The sequence below is a fragment of the Passer domesticus genome, chromosome 10, assembly GCF_036417665.1.
Source record: "Passer domesticus isolate bPasDom1 chromosome 10, bPasDom1.hap1, whole genome shotgun sequence".
Taxonomy (NCBI): domain Eukaryota; kingdom Metazoa; phylum Chordata; class Aves; order Passeriformes; family Passeridae; genus Passer; species Passer domesticus.
In genome coordinates, this window is record NC_087483.1 from 38,304,029 (window position 1) to 38,328,040 (window position 24,012).

General features: G+C 38.0%; 3 long non-coding RNA genes across 3 annotated transcripts in view; 1 reads left to right on the forward strand and 2 right to left on the reverse strand.

The window, feature by feature from the left end:
- Positions 1–2,224, reverse strand: LOC135309231 (uncharacterized). Its single transcript, XR_010369525.1, has 3 exons — positions 2,049–2,224; positions 859–894; positions 1–764 (listed from the first exon to the last, which is right to left on the reverse strand). It is a non-coding gene; the product is annotated as an uncharacterized LOC135309231 (long non-coding RNA).
- LOC135309232 (uncharacterized) lies at positions 1,576–23,337 on the forward strand. The gene is made up of 3 exons (XR_010369526.1): positions 1,576–1,672; positions 20,539–20,738; positions 22,800–23,337. It is a non-coding gene; the product is annotated as an uncharacterized LOC135309232 (long non-coding RNA).
- Positions 19,646–24,012, reverse strand: part of LOC135309230 (uncharacterized) — a 14,774-nt gene continuing 10,407 nt past the window's right edge. The window contains exon 4 of the long non-coding RNA XR_010369524.1: positions 19,646–20,703. This is a non-coding gene — a long non-coding RNA (uncharacterized LOC135309230). The remainder of the gene's footprint in view (positions 20,704–24,012) is intronic.

Consider the following 24,012-nt stretch of genomic DNA (forward strand, 5'->3'; position numbering starts at 1 on the left):
GTGACCCACCCGTGCCAGCAGTGACCTTGCGTGTGTCCATGGAGCGCTGACTCGGTACTTCGGGGGCTCGAGGCAAAACCTTCTCCCTCAGCCTCAAATTTGGAGCAATTTGCACAAAGTTAACAGACAGAGTTCAGGCCCTGGGACACAACAACAGGCAAGCACTGCGTAGAGATGGCACTGCACAGATTAACATGCCAGAGGAGCGTGATGCTGAATGGAAATTTCATTTCTGGCTTTAATCTCCTTAGGTGAGGAAAAGGGTTGTAAACTCCATGTCTTGAACTGCAATGCTGGCACATCTCCATTCCACATGGAAGTGTCAAGGCCACTGAAACCCTCAAAGAATGTAAGTGACACCCTACCTATATTGAAATAATCTCTATAGATTTTATTTTTCTTTATTCCAAGCAGACTATGAGGTTTTTTTACACAATATACTCTGTATCTTGTGATCAATCCCAGTGGTTTTTCTCTCCAAAGCATTGATCTCATCCTGCTCCCAGACCAGCTCTACTCAGATTTGTTCTCTGCTTCACAGAGCCATGATTCCCATTGCCAGGCACTGCTCCAAGCAAATGATAACACTTTACTTGTATTTTAGGATGTGGATTGAGGCAAAAGGCTGTTTTTCTGAAAAATCCCACATCTTCCACCATTACGGAGCTTTTCTTCAACAAAGCTGACACCACTTCAAACCGAACATTTTTAGATGGCTGTCACAAAAAACATCAGACTCTTCTGTTGAGTGTAACAGTCGGTGCCTGAACCCCAGAAACATTGCTCAAATTATCATTTCAAACGTCAGCACTGGCTATAATGAAAACTGAATTTCTAACCACTCAAAACCACACTTACAAAAGGATTTTTCTGGAGTTTTGATAATTCTGCAGTCTATGAGAGAAAAAAATCCAATGTTATATGTATATAAATTAATTTCTGGAAGCACAGATTATGTTGCATTATTATTTTATTAACACTTCATGACTGGATCACCCTACCAGGAAGATGACAGTTTCTGCAGAATTGCAAAAAATACATGAGCCTAGCAAATAGAATCTAATACAGCACAAAATAAATTATGATATGTAGTTTTCCCAAAACATGAATGCCACAATATTAAAGAAAAAGTTTATTACACATAATTGCTTGCTCTGTTTATGCTGTTTCTGTAGAACTTGGATAAGCAATTTAAGTTACAGAGATTTATAACTGTTTCCCTGAAGATGTATGAAACTAAAAAATTGCAAGCCTTTTTAATCCACCTATAAATCACTTTATACATTTAATTTCTTCTGTATACATTTCATAGGTTCATATATAAAACACAACTGAAAATTGCTACGTGCTTTCATATGAACCAGCTTTCACATTTCTTTTCACCTCTTTATCATTACTTTATGTATTCACTTCAAGTAGAATATATTAAAATTCCCACCGGTTATTTAATATTAAATATGTAATGGCCGTACAATTCTGCATTTAAAAATATTTTTGCAGGGATGTCAGTGGTGAGTATTGCATATGCTTCTCCTCAATAGGACTTGGAATGTGTTGATTACTTTGGAAACCTGAGTACTGACGAGGGAGCCCCAGACAAGGCAAGGCTGGCCCAAGGCCAAAGGCTCTGGGGAGACCAAAGAGACCTTTCCAGTGCCTCGGGGGGCTCCAGGTGAGCTGGAGAGGGACTTTTCACAAGGACATGGAGTGACAGGACAATGGGAATAGCCTTAGGCTGAAGGAGGGCAGGGTTGGATGGGATATTGGGAAGAATTCATCCCCGTGAGGGCAGTGAGGCCCTGGCACGGGCTGCCCAGAGAAGCTGTGGGCGCTCCGTCTCTAAAACCATTCAGTGCCAGTTTGAACAGGAAAATCTAGTCTAGAGAAGGTGTCTCTTCCAACACAAAGCATTCTGTGATTCCATGACTCAAAGGGAAGCCCCAGCTGGTACCCAGCACTCTTGGATCAAGCCAAAGTCTTCTACATTACCCCACCTCTGATCCCTGCCCTCAAGGCAAGCCCTGGAGAGCTGGGGATGTCGGACTCACCACTCAAAGGCTTTCCTGTTCCAATCTGTTTTTCCTCTTCGCAAGGTGCAGCAAAATCCCTCATTTGCTGTCAAGAATCAAGGTATTTAACAGAAAAAAGGGGCAGCACCAAGGCTCTGACTCCTCCCTGCCCTTGGTGGCTCAGTCTCAGATGTCTCCTCCCCTCTCCTTGTCACACCCACTTGGCCAGACCCCTTCCCAAAAAGTTAATGCAGGTTTTGCTGTAATTTCAGTGGCAACAGGACCTTAAATTCTGAAATCCCCTAAAGACTTTCCTGAAATGTCTTAGTCTGAAGTGTGACCGTGTCACTTCTAAAGTAGCAACATGACATTGTCCACTACTGGTTGCTTTGACTGCTTCTTCATAAGAGTGGATTATTATGCACATTTGTTCTTTGTGAACACTGATTTCTGACATTCCCCCACCAAAAAAAAAAAACAAAAAACCAAAAAACAAAAACCCCAACAAAAACAAAAACAAAACAAAACAAATAAAACAAACAACAACAAAAACCACAAAAAACACCAACCCCCCCAAAAAACCCACTGAGGAAGATAAATTAAAAGTGTCCTTTTAGCATAACATTCTGCAGATAGGCCAAACATATATGGAAAAATTTAGGTCTATTTTATTTGTATTTTACCTAAAAATAGCAGAAGAATTCAGACTTTAGACATATAAAATACTTGGTAAAATGGCTTGATTATATAGTACTTTTAAAATATATTCACTTGACTGGTGTCTCATACTGAGCAGCTTGTCAGTGATTAATCAAGATGATATTTAAGATTCAAATAATTGAATTGGCTGTTAAAAATTAGGATTTTATTCCCCTGGGAAGGAATTCTTGGGAAGGACTTCAGAAATTTAGAGATCTGATCATTGAGGTTCCTTAACCATAACTAGAACTTGAAAAAGATTTAGAGACACAGTAGAGACAGAGAGAGAGTGTCCATTTCACCTACATGTTCTGTAAAGAAAATCCAAAGAGAAAACCACAGCTAGGGGAAACTTAGTACAGCATCTACATGAGAAAACAGGTGGGTACATAATTTCCATTATTATTTATAAAGAACTCCTGTTTTCATTGAGCAAGGGAAAATTTAATCTTACTGTGAAAAGCCCTGGTATTGTGACTACAGTCATGGCACTGAGGAGGAGAACAGGGATTGTCCCTTGCCGCTTGACTTTCAGTTCAAGTTCCATAAAGTGTCTGACCACCTCCTTCACATTATACTTCTTCTTACAATTGTCTTGCTCCTTTTGTAGTTTTTCTTCTTTTTTCAGGTGTGTGTGTGCTTGTGGTATGGGTGGTGTGTGCAGTATGTAAACCTAATAATGAAAGCTATTCCTAATTTCTGCCCAGCAACTCCCCACAGTTTGCTCCAGGACACATACTCCAACTGGACCACCAGGATTTCCATTTTCTTCTATCCTCCAGTGAACTCAGAGTCTTTGTAGGCTGTTTAATGATTTTTTTAAAAGGCTTAACAAGGTTATTGCCACTAAAGTGGTTATATCTCAGAGGACTGAGAAAAAAAAATACAGTTTAAGCCATGGAATTTTACAAAATGGTTTTGGAGAAGAATCCTCCAAACTTTGCATTTAGCTATCTAGGACATATATTTTGATGATATGCAACTACTATCAATGTGCTGCTACACATATTTAAACACAACAGGGCTTCAGTTATAGATTACTTACTGTTTTTTTTAAGTGGTAGTTGAGAAGTTCAAAGCCATTTTATTACTACTGAGAAATTTATCTGTAGGGACATTAGAATAAAAAGTACTTATATCTTCGTGACTAAAACTGCACTATTGTGGGGTATCAGTTCGCATTTTAAAGCTGTAAATTCATGAAATTGCATTATGTTTATAGTTGTCATCAAAATATGAAAAGGAACATTAATCTTTTCAAATTTAATTTTGCCTGGATTTTAATTTCATTGCTTATTATCAGAGGGATTTATAGATTTTTTTTCTTCTTAATATCTCTGACTTAACAAAGTTTATGTTTGGAAAAAATATATGCCACAGTACTAAAGAGATTTTTCTAGTTAATTATTTTTCCATTTCTTTTCATAGCCAAATATTTTATTGAGCAGATGGGACTCTGATACTCCAGTATCAGAGAACATATGTAAAATATAATATCCCTGGCTGCCTTGTTCACAGGGGTATGAGAGAATTCTATTTTGTCCTGCGGTTTTGAAGCCTTGACTGAGATGCAAGATGAGAAATGTGTGTAACATGGTAGATGCACATTTATGTGTCTCATAGCTAAAGGTGAGAAGAGCAGTTGAAGTAAGAAGATGCTACAATGAAATGAACTTTTGGCTAGATCTTAAAATGCTTTTGTTTAACAGTTTAGGCTTGTTCTGTTTCTTAATAAAATGAAAAGAATAAATTGAGAAATGGTGAAGAATTACCTGCAGTGCTTGTTTCCTGCTCTGCATCACTGGAGGATCCCCCATGAGATTCACTGTCCATGTAGGGTGAATTTCTCATGGTGGAAACGACCACCAAGACCCAAGTTCAGGAAGAAATCTCTCTTTTACCTCTACGTTGGGCACTTTTCATCATTGCCTATCCCACTCTTTTGTTGCCTGAATTTTTATGGGCTGTACTTCAGCTCTGCCAAGAGAACAGCAGCTCCTAAACCAGAAAACATTTTCACACAGGGCAGCTTAGCCCTTCATGCATTTCCTTATGGATTTTGCTTCTTTCCATTTTGTTGTACAAAAGCAGGCAGCAGACCTAGTTTCTCAATGGAATGGTTTGCTGTGTTTGCTAGCCTTGAGAGGGAAACAGTTAATTTGGACGTGCTCATTTAGATGATCTTTTTACCAGTCCATGTGGGAAGACAGAGAATTACTTGCAGATATTAAAATCTCAAAAATGCGACTGAGATGATACCTTAATAGAAGTCAGACCTTATAAATATTCCATGTGCCTGGGATTGTATATTACATTTCTGCAATTTTCATTCTGCTATTATCTATTTTTATTATGAGCTTTATTCCATCAGCAGCTCTGATAACTTCAGTAAAAAGTTTATTTAGAAAAACAAATCCAGAAAGGTTTTCATTGTAGACTGCTAGGGAATTTTTGGACTGCCAGTCATTCTTATTTCCATTTAGGATTTATTGCCTGTTTGTCACTTGTAGTCTACAGATTATACTTATCAATAAACAAAGACTTGTTTTTTTATTACAGTTTATGCATGTCAAGGATGATTTTTCATTCACCTGCATCATCAGATGAGTTAATTTCTGAATATTCAACACCTCTGGTTTGTCAGCTCATGGGATGACATGACACCCTGCTGCCATCCTTGAGAGGTTTTTATATGAAGTATTATGTTAGTGTCAAACTCATGGATCTGTGACTGAAGGTACAAATGTGAACAAACTGGGAAGGGTGGGTTGGTTCTCACAAGTTCCTTAGGATTAACATGGTTTGGGGTCCAACTTAAAATGAAGAAAAATGTGGTTGATTTCAGAGTTTCAAGAGTTCTTTTTCCATGATCAATCTGCTAGACTCTGTTCCAGGGAGGGAAGCTAAATAGAGAAATAATTTACCTCTTGTAAAAGCTGATCCAGGACCTTTCTGCTTACCTGCCTACATGGGTTAGAGCAGTCACACAGCAAGGAGGAGGCATTTGCACGGGGCCACCTCCTCCATATGGGGCTCAGACACACTAAATAAATAATACATCCCTTCCTAATGTCTCAGCAGGATGATCTTTCACCCTCTGGCTCTGGTCTCCGGGAAGCCATTGTAGTTCCAGTTACAGTCATGCACTCCTAATTTTTGAAAAGGTTAACACAGTTTTATCTTTAATAGCTGCTTGATCATTGCAGAAGCTAACAAGTCATGTTGGAAGCATTAGTCAGGGAGACAGGGGAATATATCTGGATGTCTCACACAATTATAAGGAGGGTTTTTCTCCTGCTGTTATCACTGCATTACCATGGCTGGTATTGAAATGACATATTTATTAGGGAAGAGTACATGGGGTTCAAGAAGCTTTGGGTGCTTGCCAGCAGTGGAGTGTTTGCCTCTCCTCTTCTCCATCTGGTCATCTGCTTCTCCAAACCATCTTGTGAAAATAGTCAGGCTATTGCTGCTCCTCTCATGTTAAAGGATTTCATGCTGCCACTTTCACTGACCAAGTTCCCTGCCACAGTAATTTGATTTAATGGCAAAGTGCTGTGTTAGGTATACAGTCAAATGAAACAGCTTCTTTTCTAAAAAATGTACTTAATTAAGCATATGCAACTTTGTGTCAATTGTCTTTGAAAAATGAATTATAATACAAATTTAGTGTTCATTTAAAAATCTTGTGATTTTCCCTACATCTTCTCTCTGACCAGATTCAGCCAAGCTCTGTGTTTGCCAGGAATAAGTAAAATTCCTCAATCTCTCCTGCTTTGGTGCTCCAACTTGGGAGAGATTAATATCAGGAACTGGAGTCCCATGAAAACTGGAGTCATGGGACAGGTCAAGGGACATAAGCAAAAGCAGTGGCCTCTCATGTGGTTTCAGCCACAAATTCACTCTCTTTCCAACAATTCAGACTGAGAAATGTTATAATTCTTCCTGTTTTTTAAGTAACTACGTGGTCTGGGGAAAAGGTAGGTGGATGCAAATTTGTTTAAGTTGCTTTTTCACTGGAAAATAAAAACTGTATTGACTTGGGGATCAGCACATGGATATAATGTTATTTGGCAGTCGTCCATGACTATGGCTTATTTCTACTGATGTATTTCTGTGTTTGCTTTAGTTCATAAAATACTTTGCCAAGATGGACTAGAAACAAAACTGTATTTATTTTCATTGCAAAATATATTATTATACATTTTAATTTTACATATGAATATGTAAATAATAATATATCTATATACTACTAATATATCTATATCAATATCTACATTTGTAGAATGAAACAGATATGGACGTTCATATCATTATAGATATAAATATCCCTGTGGATATTCCCAAAAGCATTCTGTGTTTAAGGAATGAGTAGTCTAACTCAAATATAACTAGCAACGTCTGCAGCTGTTATCAAGGTTGCTCAGGTAATTTTTGATAAAGACATAACAAAAATTGTAAAATCCATTTGTTTAGAGAAATCACACATTGCATTGCATGAAGAAATAGTCAGTGCAAGATTGACATTTATCCACACCTAACTACATTTCAGTTGAATATAGGTTAATATCACAGCACCTTTTGTAGCAATTTTCACTAAAAGTAGTATTTTACTGGCAAGATTTGTTGCTGATTTCACACTGAACCACTATCACATTGCATTTAGACTGTTTTAAATTTTAAAGTTGTGGCTGCCTCATCCCTGGGAGTGTCCGAGGCCAGGTTGGATGGGGATTGGAGCAACCTGGGACAGTGGAAGGTGTCACTGCCCATGGCAGGGAAGTTGGAAGGAGATGAGATTTAAGTTAACTTCCATCCCAAATTCTACGATTCCATGTTTTCAGTGGCTTAGTCTTACTACTTGACGGCTAATTATTTGCTGTAATTGCTTAAAGATTCTGTATTGCCTTTAAGTGGGGAAAAGAAAAACTAATGAAGTTGTACAATTAGAGTAATCATAGCTAATAATTAAATAAGGCTGGAAATTGCATCTATGGAGCTGTTCTGCAGTGTTGTTTTTTTTTAATGTCCTAATCTTAATGACTTTGCTGAGCCTTAAGAACAGAAGCTTAAGAGAAATTTAATGTTCCCTATCTACAGCGGATGGCCAGAGACTGCAACATCCCAAAATAATTAAAATTGTAGCTGAAAGCCCAGCCCATATTCATTGTAATGTAATAACATTTTGATGCAGTTACTGCAATAGTGTTTTGATTTTTACTGTATCATGTGAAAGTATTTTGGAATTAGGAAAAGCAAAATGGGCAGAAATAGTCTTTTGTCTTGCATAGATTCAGGAGATGTCTCTGACCTGTGCTGTGGGTGTGCAGACCCTGACATCCTTTCTTGTAGCCACCTTCTGGTGAGAAGGGAGGGTACTTGGGGGATATCTAGAGCAGTGAAGAAGGAAAAAATGTCTTAAATAAAACTTGTTAGACCAACACCACAAGCTGGGAGGGAAATGCTCTGGCTGATAACTGGGGGCAAGTCTGTAATGGTTGTGGGCAGTAGAGCACCAGCATGGCCACACCAGGTTCCAGAGAAACAAAATATAGTACTGATTTTTTTTTTTATCATTTTGAGCTAAAGATTATTTTTATGGGTTTGGTTGGGGTTTTTTTCCAGCTAGAGCACTCTCTCAATTTTCTTTATTTAGACTGTTTGCACACACATATTTTCTAGTGTTGGAATTCTCTGCTGCTTAATGTAAACACTGGGCAACATCTCGGTTATTTTATCAGGAGTGTTGCACTAAACATGAATGTGTCAACACATGAATAAACCTAGAAAAATTCAAAATAATTGGACAAGTAGCTTCTACTTCAGCCTTCAGCTGACTAAACTAATAGCAAATGAGAATGCCATGATGGAAATATTGAGACATGCAATGCAGAAAACACATGAAATGCTAAGTGAATCAAGGAAACCCTGATATCAAATTAGAACAGTGAAGCAAAACCTGACTCCAGGAGAAGGAAAATGGAGCTGAAGCTCCTGCTAAAATTGTGACAGGCTTTGGCTATAATCCACCATCTAAATACATGTGTGTGTCCCCTGAGTTTAACATCGGTGTCACAAAAAACCACACAAAAACCAAACAAAAAACCCTCAGCCTGCAAAATACAGAACAACTGGGGTAAATTAAAAAAGTGTCTGCTTCTGCCTTTACCCTATGAAAATGTGCTGCTGGTACCAAAGCTCTGGAGTCACCTGGAACTTCTACCAAAGAACAAAACCTATGTGGGACAGCTCACAGTCTGGGAAGGGCATCTCAGAAAATCTCTGAGCCTGGCAAAATTGTCATTTAAAAGGCTCCTTCAACCTGGGAAGTTTAAAAAAAAAAAACAGAAAAAAAAACCTAGAAAAAAACCTCCAAACCAACTAAACAGAAGATAGGAACAAACTTCCAACAGATGTAGCTGTCATTTAAAATTAAAGCAAAAAGCTGTGGTATGAAACCTTATGATGTGTGCAATCACCCTTGTTTCAAGCAAAGCAAAAGCAGCAATGTCTCCCAAAATAAATCCGTTAAAAATAAAGGAACAAAGTGCACCAACAGTAATTAAATCAAGACACTGGGTAGAAGAGCTCCACAATCTGTCCACACACCCATCCTATAGGCACCTCAAAGCCTTGTCTTCAAGGACCAATAATCCCTCCAAGAAATGATTTACTTTCCTTGCCACAAAACGTGCTGAAACATGAAGCCTTAAATTCTCCTGCTGAGAAGAGGAACACATACCTGTCCTAGAAGTGAGAGGAGCAGGGAAGAGGAATGGTTAACAAAACCCACAGCACTGAGCCTTGAGCCGGGCAGGGGAGCGCTGCTGGAGGCCTTGGCTTGGGATCAAGTGCCTATGAAAGAAGCAGGGAAGATGATTGTTTTAGGAAAAAAGACCCATTTCAAATAAGGCAGCCATCATATCACCATCAAATTAGTGGTACTTCCAAAAAAAAGCCCCCTGCTAACCTGGAAATAAAGAAATCTTCCCAAACTCGTCTGTGCCAGGTCTGACCAGCACTCGTGTCCCCTCGGACAGAGGTGTGGATGGGACAGAAAACACCTCATGTCTCCAGAGCCTTTTTCAGCCTCTGGTTTCAGAGAGGACTGGGGGAATAGGTGATTGCATACCCTAAGTGGGAATAATTGTTTTCAGGTAAAGAAGATTACTGTCATAGCCAAAATCCACTTTTACTCAAGTAACAGCAAGCTCTCTATTTTTATATATATATAAAAAAAAAGACATAATGAAAATATGTCAAATATGTCTAAATTCCTGTGTATTTTACTTAACTAATAAAAATAATTTGGTCACATTTTTATTTCTGAAATTATGTCTTTCCCATTCTACATAGATATCTTTAAACCAACCTTCTGTGCTGTTTCACCTAACACCTTAACACTTGCATACAAGGAAAAATCATTTTCAGATTACTGTTTCTGCCATGTACATTAGAATTCCTTCCCAAGGGAACGAAATCCTAATTTTTAACAGTCAATTCAATTATTTGCATTTTAAATATCATCTTGATTAATCACTGACAAGTTGCTCGGTACAAGACACCAGTCAAGTGAATATATTTTAAAAGTACTATATAATCAAGCCATTTAACGAAGCATTTTATATGTCTCAGGACAAAACAAACCTCTGTCAATAAAATTACAAGGCATATCACAATCTACAACAGATGCTTTATTGAATTCTTTAAATATATTACTCCATTAGCATCAGTTCATGTCAGTGTGGCACGTCAGGTGAAGGCTTCTTAAATGAGCACCAGATAAAGGATGAACCTGTTGCACCAATAGATTTACTGTTATGGATTTAAGAGGCCTCTGCTGTATTCACATTACTTTATTACCATTTAGCACATTCTAATTAAAAATAAAAAGACTTCTTCCCTTCGCCTCCTTCCCTTGTGCATTGAGAAGTGATTTAATTCTACAGAGAAAGAGCAAACGACGGATCAAAAGAAAATGTTAGACTATAAATTACCTGCTTCTCTGGACATATGGACTATTCATTAAGCATGAGGTTGAATGTTAGTTAAATTGCTCGGCTGTCAGATATGCTAATTCAACCGAGTCATTTTCTACATCGTGTACGACATTCCCTCGCTGTGATTTAGGGAATTGCTTCTCACCTGGAAGCTCTGGTTCCCAGACACTCTCCAGCCACATCTTTGCTGGTGTGACAAGGACTGGCACTGCCCACAAGGCCAGGCAGGTGTCTGTTCCACCACTACCACCCAAAACCTGATATTCACTCAATTAACCTGAGAAGGTAAGCAATCTCAGTGGATGAATGGCTAGGAAAAAAAAAATTACTAGGAATAGAAATGACAGCAGCACAGATTCGTCCTTCTCAGAGAAAAGCTCAAGTTTGCCTTTATGGAAATGAAATGCTGGGCTGCCCATGTTTCAAAGTGTCCACATCTTTAAAGACAGCCTGTGAACGGCAGGACAAGGCAGGCAAATTGCACTCACAACAGAAATGGAGTTGCAGAAAAAAACTATGCTGTTGACAGCCTAGAAGGATGTTAATGGGAGAGGGGGTAGCTCATGCCTTTTGGTACACTTGGAGGGGGCTGTGTAAAGGACCTACATTACGTTTTATTATTTAATTAAAACCTCCCAGAGACATTTTTGTATTTATGACAATTTTTGAGTGGAAAAATTGTTGTTATTATGAACGAAAGTCCTGAATCCTCATTGTTGAATTTTTATTTTAGATTTTGATGGCTCTTAACATTCATAGAAAATAATAATAAGACAATTTGCACTGGATAGATTCTGGCAAAAGCCTGCCAGAACCAGCTTAGCCTTAGCAGAGCTGAGTGAATGCAATTTAGCTTTCTCCAGCAACCCTTTGCTCTTCCCAGGCTTCCTTTCATCAGAGACTTGCCAAAGTGTTTTGAACTGCTTGGTTATTTCTGACTTAGATAAACACCCTGTAGGAAATTAGATTAATACTAGTTCACAGTGGGAAACCCTTATGACCCCCTTTCATTATTACCACTCCTATCATCATTCACATCATGAATAAAGATGTGGGGCATTGCTCCTGGAAATACATTATGTTGCTAAAAGGCTGCATTTTTAAAGTTACCTTTGCCTTGCTGGAAGGAGAGAGGTGGTGCCAAGGCAGGTTGTTTGGAAGAGCTTCACATTTGCCAAAGTGTGCTGATACAGTGAACCTCCAAAAAGCAAGGCCAAGAAACATTAAATATGCCTTAAACTAGGGATTTGTTTTCTTTAGGATCATTTAAAGCTTACCTAGTCTCAGGTTAAAATGTTTCCCAGATGTTGGATAGGGACAGATTAAGAAAGCTGAAGTTTAATCACAGGCTGGCATTGCACTTCAAAATAGTTTTTGCTGGATGAGTTTCCAACTCAAAGAGCACATGGTTAAAATTTATTTGGGACATTTTCCTACACAGTAAATTTACCAAAAGGAAATTCAGTTCTGTGAGAGGAGAGAAATCTTCTGTGTATGTCAAACTACTTGAGTCATTTGGGCTGTAATGAAGAACATGTTATCCAGCTTTAACTGGATATTCATGTCAGGGAGAAGATTTCACCTACTTAGCAGGAATTTATTGTGGAAATCAGTAATTTCTCTGAAAAAATACTGCTGATTAATCCTGTTGTGGCAGGAGTCATCAGGAAATTTTGTTAACAGCCTTGAAGTTATTTTACTCAGAGACAAGGCAAATCAGAATTTTTCTCTGGAAAAGCACTGTGTTGTTCACTGTTCTCCTAAAGAGTGGCCCCTTGAGAGAAGTTGTCAGATAGCGGAGAACTTGTTTTTGCATTTTATCCTCCATCTTTCAAGGAAATTTCTAGGACAGAGCAGCTTTCTGGCAACTGAACTGTGGTTCATGGGCTAAATTTTTCAGAAGATTGGGTTATGGTTTGCCTGAATATTCCCTTTTCCTCTGATGAGACTGGTGTGGATATGCACAAAGTAAGTTAAACTCAGACTGTAGTTAAAATGTAAGTTAAACCAGACTGCTTCACTGATTTCTCCTCCCTGAGCTATTCTCTAAGGGCAATGCTAAGCACTCAAATGTACATAACTTATTAGAATGACATTGACAGTCTGGCCAATTGGGGAGAGCATAAATCTGAATTAAAACGTCCACTTTTGAAGATTTTTGTTACTGACACTGATTGCAATAGCTTTGCAATCATACCCCAAAAATGCAATTGTGCATGAGTTTGTAGGGTTTTATTTGTACATAATTAATATTTTGTCTCATTGGTAGTGGGTACAGAAGGTTTGCAGTGGTTGGAGAGATGAGGGGAGGAGTTGGCAGTTCCCACTTCAGTACTCAGAGCTACTAAACTTAAAATTCAAGTAACAATTCCATAAACATGAAATATGAGGGTGAGAAGTGATTTAAATTTATGAATGGGGAATAAAATTCTCCTGCTCTAAAACTCTCTTACCATTTGCTAATGGTAGAATGGTAGATAATGATGGAATGGTTTGTGAATTTACTTTGTGACTAAACTACAGATTAAAGCAGTTCTGAGCTTTCAGAACATCAGAGTTAGATGAGACGCAGCACTGTGTAACTGTCAAGTATCACACTATATCCATAAAGAAAAACTCATTAACAGCAGTGAAACTGCAGATGATTTGAAAGGTATCTAAATGATTCTAAATTTAGCTCAATTAAAATAATAGACCAGTGTGAAAAATAGTGCTTAAGAAGTCTGGGGGGAGAAAAAAATTGTTCTAGTGATCTAGTAGTCTGTGCTCTGCAGAAACAAAGCTCTAAAGATTCAGAAACAAGATACTGTAATTGAAGTCCATTAAAATCAATAGAGGAATAAAAAGCAGAGGGAAATAGCACAGGAAGGAAAACATGCCAAGGGAGTTTCAGGGTACTGATTGTACCAAGGGAGTTTCAAAATATTGAGTGCTCACCTGCAATTTCCACTGAATAAACAAAAGCCATTGATGGTCAAGAACTGAGGAAGCCTTGGAAATCTGTCTGCTGGTAAATTTTGGCATGAAACTCTAAGGACATTATTCTACTGACCTCGCTCAGCCTGTGATCCCATCCCTGTCCCTCTGTTTTTCCTTTTTACAAGGTGTGGATTATAAATAAGTCATAATGCTGAATCACACCCTTTCTGCAGTGCAACATTCTCTGATCCGCTGCATTCGCTTCGTCTGAAAGGGCAAAGAAAAGTATTTATGTCTGTCCTTAGGCTTGCCACGCGTTACCCTGTCAGCACCCAGCATCTCTAAAAATATATCTGTCATTCAGAGAGTTCTTGCTCCCACCCTGTCCTCTTCTCCCTCATGGCCACGAGGATCCTGAGGAGCCTCACCAGTTATAGGAACCATACACCAGCAGTGACAACTTTCATGTTCTGACTTCATGAGCCCGGCTTCAGCAGCAAAAGATTTTACTTCTATTTGTGTTTTCCATCTGTTTTTTCATCTTCAGCTGTCATTTTCATGACTTTTTTCCTATCTATGAAGAATGTTATTTTTCCCATTCAGGGAAATGCAATTTTAAAGAATGTGAATGTCATTTTTCCCATTCAGGGAAATACAGTTTTAAAAAAATGTCATTCTAAGTGTTGATGCTATAGAAGAACATAAACTAGCATGAGATTTATAAGATATAATTAAATGAGATTTTGTTGGTTTACCTTAGAGGAAATTTTCCCTTATTTTCCTGACTCTTCTCTCTATTAAAATAGCACAAAAGCAGGGAAAAATCTGCAGCATCCCCATACAGTCACCATTTGAATTTACTGTGTTTGGGTACCCAGCAGACCCATTAGTGAGTATCATTACATACAGAGAGTGCTTATTTCAGGAAGAGCATCATATTTGATTATAAACTGTGGAACACATATAATTTTAATATGCTGTATTGGCCAGATTAATTGGTCCTTCCTCTTACATTGTAAGTGGTCTCATTTATTTCAGTACAGCACAAAATTAAGTTAAGGAACAAATAAAAGCAACAATGGGTCAATTTAATAGTCAGGAGGTTGCACAGCCTGCACCACTTTTTCTGCTTCCACTCCAGACAGGCTGCTGTGATAATTTTAACTCTGCCTGGTTAATGATGATGTGAAATGCTGGCCAAGTATTGTACACCTTGCTCATGCCAGCAATCCCACTGAACCCTGGTGTTTATAGCAGTTTCTGTACTCCATCACCTGGATGCTATGAAATGAAGTAGGATAGTCCATTAATTTCTTTTAGTGCAGGACTGGCAAACTGAATACTGCACCAATTGATGTGCTGAACAGGGGGCTGGGAGGATGGAAATGTACCTGATGCTGCATCTTTGCACACAGCTCAAGTAAAAAATAATCATTAATCCATAAACAGCAAAATGTATTTTTCAGAGGAATTTTTTTTCCAATGAGAAATCAGCTGCTAAAATGGCTGCCATAGGAAAGTTTTCCCATTTCAAGTGAAGTATTTGTGCAAACTGGCTGATAAACAAAAGAAACAAGATTATTTTGTAGCCACCCTTAAAAGAAATTTTAGGCCCATCAAACAAAAAGATGATGTGTTCCTGTGCTTATGAGTGCATCCTTGCCTCAGAATTTGCTTTGCCTTCATTTGGTGGGCTAATTAATTCCCATTTATGTTTAAGTAAATGCTTCTTCACAGCATTCACTGACTTAGTCCTTATTGGATAAACATAAACAAAATTTATGGATAACTCTAAGCCCAAGTCCTTGAACTGCTGAGAGGACTGTCTTGAGAATTCAGCCTTCAATTCCCAACTTCTTAAAAAGTCCACAGTAAGTAATGATGCTCAGTATATCAGCCCGATACTGCCTCTGCACATTAGCATTGCTTGGATGGTGTCCATAACTCTTGCAAGCTGAAGCCCACAGTAAAAACAAGCACCATCATGAGGCTTTTCTCCCTCAATAAAAATGTTTCTTTGCATGGAGACCTATAAGCCTATATCAAAACAACCTGTCTAACTAAATAGCCATTTGCTCAATGGATTTTGGGGAGTACAAAGGTGTTGAAAGGCACAAGTTTCTGGATTTATTTCCTTTGCTATCTTGAAGATGCTGAAAGGTGGGTGACGTTGGATCAATTGATGTGGGAACTTGTAGCTATGTATTGTTTTCTCAGCCTGGAGAAGAGAAGGCTCTGAGGAGAACACATTGAGGCCTTTCAGTACTTCGAGAGGGCTTATAAAAAAGGACAAGGGCTTTTTACCTGGGCAGACAAGAGGGAATAATTTTAATCCGGAAGAGGATAGAGATTTGGATTAGGTATTAGGAAGAAATTTGTGTCTGTGAGGTTGGTGAGGCACAGGTGCCCAGAGCAGCTGTGGCTGCCCCATCCCTGGCAGTGTCCAAGGCCAGGTTGGATGGGGCTTGGAGCAACCTGGGACAGTGGAAGGTGTCCCTGCCCATGGCAGGGGTTGGAACTGGATGAGCTTTAAGGTTCCATCCCAACCCAAAACATTCTCCAATTCTCTGCCTATGGAACGAAGCAATCTGGCATTTCAGAAATATCTACAGGAGCGGTTTACTAAAATCCCTGTAAGTGGTCCCTTTTAGATCTTCGGGAAAAGGCATAAAAATTAATGATTATAAAATAAAAATAATGATTTTTATTTTATCAAATCATTGATCAATGGTTTTAATAATACCTAATTTTGCATTAGTGGTATCTACTAATGTCATACTGCCATTACCTTTGGTTAAATTTGGGCAAGAAAAGTGAGTGTGGACCTGACCCATGGGCACTCTGCCAGTGTAAGAAATCTGCTTGAGAAACAAAAGCAGGCAGGTATTTAAAAGAAAAAAGCAGACAAACAAAACTACATTTTCATTTAGAAAAGGAATTTTAAGACAAAACAGGCACAGGCACTGTAGTAGCAGATAGGCAGCATTTTTAGAAAATATCCAGACTATAAGGGCAGCAAAATTAAAATAAAAATGGAGCAACTTAATGAAAAGAACAAAAGATTCCAAAAGCATTGGAGCACCTGTTTTACATAATGAAGAATTCAAAAGAAAAGAAGAAAAATAATGAATTTTAAATACTGTTTTCAGTAGTACCTAAGTCTCTAATCAAAAACAGAAGGCTTTGTACAGAGCACAGCAATTATAGTTATCAAATACAGTGTGCAAGTTTATTTCTTTAGACTTTTTCTTGTTTCTTGTTTTTGCTTTTGTTCTTTCTTTATTATTTAGTTATTTCTTTTTCTCTCTTCCCTGCTTTCTTGTCCCCTACATGTGCATACTATTATTTTTTCATAATTTTTCAGTGCATTTTCTTGTTTTCATTAAGTTATTTCTAGAAAACCTTAAGATGACATAGTGAAAACATGTGAAAGACATTCTTGTTGATTCCTGTAATACAAAATTTTTTAAAGTGTGTTTGGGCTATGACTGTGAATAATTATATTTAGGCCCCAAGAATGTAACATGACCCCAGTGGAACGATATTGTTTGTTACCTGTTAAACTGTATTTTGTAAACACAAAGATGTCTCCCAGCGGGATTAGATACCAAAGTCCTTTGGCATCAGAGTTCTGACAACAAGATAAAATAGGAAATTAGGCAGGTGAAAATCAGTTATCTGTAGCTGGGTTTCCTTTGCTGAGACTGCAGACTCCAAAGCAGAGTTTACATTGGTATCACCCTCAACACCAATGGCATCAGACAGGAAATGTCTGATATTATAAACTAGCCCATACTCAGCCCCTTAGCAGCAATGATCACACCAATCATTTCAACATCAAATACACTACAGCAAAAGTCTGAGGAGCTTTAAATCATTTTTCTTTAGAGTGGTTTGGCTTGTTGGCTCTCTCTCTGTCATTATATATCTCTCTCTTTTTTTTAAGGCTTACATAATTTAGCATCAGAAAGAGTTGGGAATGAAGTTGTCTACATCAGAAAAAAAAAAACAACCCCAAATAAAACAAATAAGGCAAGTAAAGCAGAAATAATTTGTTTATTTTATCCCCAGCTCCTATGAAAACCATAAAAAAAAGTACTTCAGAATCTCTATCTCTGCCCATTTTGGATAAGCAAAACACATGAAAACTGTGGCTAGAAGCAGAAAAGCTGCTGTTGAATAATTTACAGTGTAAAGAAACACATGCACATCTCGCTTTTCTCACTTTTCCAACTGATGCCAAGCTTTGTGAAACAACACATCTTGCCAGACATATCTGAATGTCATCCCACCCCCAGGAGTTTCTACAGAAGACAACCTAGAATGCTGCAACATTCATACATGAAATAGTTTTCAATTTCTGCTGTTATCAGGGCAGAGGAATATTTTGATATAAATAGACTAGTTCCCCACAACACTGCTGATCTCATAAACATAATAAATATCAATAAGGCAATATGAAGCCTCCAAAATTATTGATGCCCATTGACAAAATTTCCATTTCAAGAAAATCTTAAAGACATTTTAAGAAGCTGATACACAGAGCTTTTAAAAGGCACTGCTGATAATCCTCTATTGTGTCTGCAGCTTCTAAGTCTTCCAAGCTGCTCATTTTTAGGGAGATTTACATTAGAGAGAAAATTAAAGGGTTTAGATTAAGCATGAAGATTTTTAGATTACAAATAATAGACCAAACCTGAGTGTCTGAATAAACCAAATTATTGAGATTTTCAGGCTCACCTACAAGACTGTTTCTTTTATCACTAGATCTTGCACTTCTGATAATTCAGGTTTTAACTGGAAAGAAAATAAATCCGTTCCTTCAAAACAAAATTATTGTAGAATTAGCATAAAACAGAGTTTAACATTTGTTTTTCAGCAAGGTGCCTGATATGGTAGATTTTAACTAGAAAATAATAGCTCTGTATTTCCTCCACTAGGGAAAGACTTAGGAAAAAAGTAAAATTATTTATGCTTTATTATTTCCTTGGGAGACCTCCTCTTTTCCACTTCTTTTATGATTTCTGAAGTCCCCAAAAGAGAATCACTTATGACATAAAAGAGGAAAAAAAACAGAAGCCATTTTCTTTCAGCTTATGTGGACTACGCTGTAGGTAGGAGTTGCCTCTTTTTCACCCAAGAATCATTTTCACTCAGTTATCAATACTGACAATTTTACCTGTTTAGGAAAGGTATGATTGGTTTTGACAGGTCCTGGTGAAAGATGCACCCAGCTGTGTGGATCTCTCAGGCTCTCTGCTCTGATTCCTGTCCCAGAATGTGAAATCTCTGTTTTCCAGCAGCTCAGGTGCCCTCCTCTTCTCCTGAGGAGATCAATTTCCTCACGGCCAGTAAATGAACGGGTGAAGACGCTGCTGCTTCAAAAGTCATTGCTGGGCACTGGTGGTTCACACTAAGGAGAGGAAAAAAGCCAGTGAGTGATTCCTGTAGTTGACCTTCACACACACACAGATGGGCCTGAGCAAGAGAAAGTGCCACGGAGAGCAGCGCTGCAAAATCTGATCAGAAAGACAAACGCTCCTGATGGAAAGTAATCTTTCACCATCAGCTCCTTGGTTCAAACCCATTCAAAGGCCGTGAGGTCAAGCAAGGTTAAAGGACTGAGTTACTGAGACCCCAGAGCTCCAAGAGTTTCCTTGTCCTCTCTGTGTACTTAAAAGGAAAATATGAATGCACAGAAATACCTGCTAAAAATTTCAGTGAGATGTGAATGCCCCTTGAAAACTACAGAGAAACAGAGTTAATGCATTTCATGTATGCTCCTGCTTCTAATGGTAAACATGGCCACATTGTCGCAGACATTAAAGGAGATAAAAGTTAAGAGGGAAAATGAGCACTGCTCATAACAACAACAAAATATTTAATTTAGAACTGTTTTGGTTTTTCTTTTTTTTTCTATTGTTTGTTTTGTTTGGGGTTTTTTTGTGGGTTTTTTTTTGGTTGTTGTTGTTTTGTTTTTGTTTGGTTTAGGTTGATTTTTTGTTGTTGTTGTTGGTTTTGTTTTATTTTGGTTTTTCCCCACTAGCACGAGGTTTTAATGTTGAATCCTAAGTTTTGAAGCATGGCTTATTGGATAGATGACAAAACCCAGCATGGCAATTAGCACAGACAAGTGTGAGGGAGCAGAATCAGGCTTTCTTGGCAGCACAGTGAGTGCTATGCCCTGATGGGTCCATTTTCTCCTTTGCTTGCAGAAACAACTGCACCATTTCCTCATGCTGTGTCTCAGTTAGAATTCAGGAGCAAATGGGGAGAAGTCATTGACAAGTTTTTTCCAGCACAGAAAGTTGACTTAATTTGGTAGGAGATTGTTTTCTTGTGCAAAAACACCATGATATCTGACATGAGGAGCTTTCTTCTGAGACCTAAATTGTTTTTAACCAATTCTTACAACACCATTTGCTCCACTCTCCTTAATGGTTCAGTTACCAAATGAGATAGAGGAAAATACTCTCATATCCCTTTAAAATTCCAAGAATAATTAACCTCTAAAATAAACTTTTGTTCTACTTTTGGAGGAATCATTAAGCAATAATGGAAACAATAGACTTTTTAATTAAACTTCACTGGAGAGGCAATTCTGGTATTTGCTGAGCTTGTCAGATGCTGTATAGCATTTCCCAGTTTTGCTGGCATTTTGCTGCTTTTTCTCCCTGACCCTCCCTGAACTCTAGCTTTATTTAGGGAATCTTGATGTTGACAAAGATGTTCCCAGCAATCTGAGTTTTCATCTTGCTTGCAGACACTTTCTGGCTGCCAGTGTCACCTTGTGCACTCCCAGGGTGTGGTGCAGGCTGCCTTGCTCAGCTCACAGTGGCAGGTCAGGTTTCAGGGAAAGGAACATCCATCCTTCAGACGTGGTCATTGGCTCTCTGCTCGTGTTTTCTCAGGAACCACCTGAAGTCCTGACTTCTCCAGGAGCAAGCCAGATTTCTGGAGGTGTTTCCACTCTGTTCAAAAGGGATTGTCCCTTGACATCTGGACCACCATTACTGACCACCCCAATCTCTGTTGAGGACTCACAGGCGCTTAGATGAAATCAACCTGTGAAGGATCTGCTGGGGAAAGGGCAAGGAGAAGAAACACCAATGTGAGCAACTCTAGATTTTGTTTCCTTTTGAATAGTCTGTACAAGATGAGATAAAAAGCACAGAGTAAGAAGTGGGTGAAAGAAGCAGAGCAGTAAATTAAGATATCAGAGGCAACAGAGCATGATGAGTTTGGGAAGTTTGTGTTAGACAAGTGTTGTGTTTGAAATGTGTGACAGAAAGTTGCCAGACAAGGACGCACACAGAAGAGTGGTCAGAGATAGGCCATATTTAGATCTATATTTAGATTTATTTTCATCCATATTTAGATGTTAGTGAGGGTGGTTAGACATTAATGGGTTTTCAAATCTCAGATTAAAATGGGTATCAGGAGCTGAAATGAGAGCAGCTCATCCATACTCCCCAGGGGGAAAATAAACTCCACTGTTCCTTTGGGTGCAACAGAAGGAAAATCTGCTGCCAAACCCTGTCACGTTCCAATCATCTGCAAACACAACATGATGAAGGCACAAGTTGCTGTTAGTGGCACAGCTCTTCTAAAAATGGATTTTTTGAAGTCTTGAGTAGACAAGTCCAGAGGTAATGGTGGGAAGAAAGGAGACAGCTCAGACACAGTGCAACAATTAGATCTTCTCACCCAGTCAGGTAGCTGAGTGTAAGGAAAAGCCTTATCAGCTCCTTGTGGGGAAGTGGAAACCTGGGTTAGACAGGTATATTGAGGTACTATAAAAAAGGATCTCAGGAAAGTATCAAAAATTGTACTAGCAGATTATTGTGGAAAGGGAGTTATAAGTAATCAATAACACTCTGGATGTGAAGAAAGCCTTGGCTGTGAAAAATCCAAAGGAAAATCTATTTACTGTATTATAAAAACTAGTAGTATTATAAAAACTAGTCCTTTAAGATCAATGTCTATTTTAGATCTCATAACTTCTCTCTGCAGTTATCCAAAAATTGCAGTTGCAATTTGTTGATTGCAGCTGTGGTAAAAATTAAAAATAAACTTTTTTTATCCTCTTTGACCACCTGTTTTAAGAATGGCATTCAGTTCTTCTATAATAAATGCAAAATACATAAATAATATTTGGGGTTTTTTCACTATAGAGAAAATAATTTGTTACTTGAAAATTACAGTTTTCAAACACCAGGAGCTTAATTTCTGACCAGGTGATTTTAATAGGAGTGACATTGGATTACTGCCAGGCATTTCATGAAAAATATCCCCTTAAGTGTCTTCATTATAATTATGAAAACAGTGCAATTCAGCTAAATCTAAAAAACTTATCCCTAAGTAATCATGCCACGACTTTTCATTATGGTGCATTAGTTTAAAGCACACATTGAACCCAGGCCAAATCAATACTTGATTTAAAGAGGAAGAATGGAAAGTTTTGTAAAAGTCTGGAGGTGTCAGAGTCTGTACATCTCTTTTTCCCAATAAAAATGCATTGCAGTAGCATTTTCTATCCGAGAAAACATTTGGTTGGCAGGTTCTAAACACAGAAAACCCAAACCTGACGCAGATGCTTTATATAAAATCTGGAAATCCAGCTGAGACCCACAGCTGCAGGAGAGACATTTGAATAACAGAATAAATAGGGGGCCATTTTCTGACTGACCAGCTCATTTCTCAACTCGTGTAATTTGAGAAGTGCCGAGTTTTCCCTTCCAAATCTTCCATCATCCAGAGCACACCTAGCAGAGTCTGATCTAATCCTTCCAGGAGCTAATTTCCTTTGTGTTCAGCAAAATGTTCAAGACTCCCTATTTAATCTTTTGTCTGTTATGTGAGCTTTTAAAATGGGTTCAGAGTATAGCAGTTTTTACATTATGTGTTTTTACTGTTTATTCTGATATATGTGAAATCTCAGTCAAATATTTTGCTTAATTTTAAAATCCTGTTTTTATGCCTTTTCCAGTAACATTAACAAATATTGTGTTAGTGCAATAGCTAAAATATTAGCATTAAATGCACGTTAAATACCTGGATGATTTCTAGGCTGAACTACACCTTCAGCTATTGCTGTTTAACAGTCATCAATTCCTGTGAATTGGAGGAGAGTTCAATTTTTCTTCCTAATTTCTCCCTTATGCTTTTTCAGCTTTCAGACTCTGGCCTTTTGGGGGAATATTCTCCTTTCTGGACATACATGTTCCAATGCTGTGGCCATGGAAACTGGAGTCCCAAATAAGAAAGAGAAGCAGAATAGGAGTTTTTACCTCCTCCAAGACCCAGCACTAAGTCCCAAATCATCTTCTGCACTTCCCTTCTCTTCCAGATAATTGTTTGCTTCCAACTATTTATTTTTCTCTTGAACTGGTTTAGTTTTCATCTTAGTTTTCAACTATTTTTAAAGGTATAAAGATTGATTACATTCTCTCCCTTTCTTTTTTAGCTGCCATTTGTCACTGTTGTGAAAAACATCAGCACGAAGGCTACTTCTATTAAATGGGAAACACTATAATTCCCATGCAATTTGTCCTTGTATAAGGAACAAAAAAAAAAGGGGAAAAAAATAAAGAAGAAATAGCATTTCCTCCATGGCTAGATTTGATTTCCCCACATAAATCCACACCTTCACACATCCCACCCCCACATCATTTCATACATGCTGCAGAGTTAGTGAAATGCCACGGACTACAAGGAAATATTTTAGAAACAATTGCATTTATCTTGTGAGTGGCACCCTCTGATTAGCTTCCTTATAATCAATCACACCGATATCTGATTGACAAAAGCCCAATTATGCCTCTGTAAGAGCAATTAGATGGAGACCTTAAAAGAACAGATTAAAAGGTTTGAATACTTGGAGAGAGTAATTTAAAAATATTTAAAGGAAATTACTTTTTAATTTTATGTATTCATCTATTTGTAAGTTAATGAAATTAATGAGGCAAGAAATGAAATGGAAATTCCACAACTTTGCATTTCTACAGTTAGTTTGTTTGCCCGAAGCAAGTGCAGAAAAACATATTTACTACCATTCTGGAGCTAAAAATAATAAATAGTGTATAATTGCAAGAGTAATTCTATTACATATTTTGCCCCTTTTCTCTCATATAATCTACAAATATCCTAAATATCTCCCTGAAGGAATCTCTGTTGGCCAGCAGGAGGCTGCAATTCTACTGTAAATGTGTATAAAGTGGCCCTGGAAAAATCAAGCATTTCTATTGAGATTGGTTTTTTCCCTTCTGCAAACAATATCTGCTCAGCTTTCCATGTCAGCCTAACTCTGAAATGAATCATTGGTGGAACTGAAAGCTGTGGCCTAGGAACTGTGAAAAAAGCAGTTTCCAGAAGATATGTGTGTA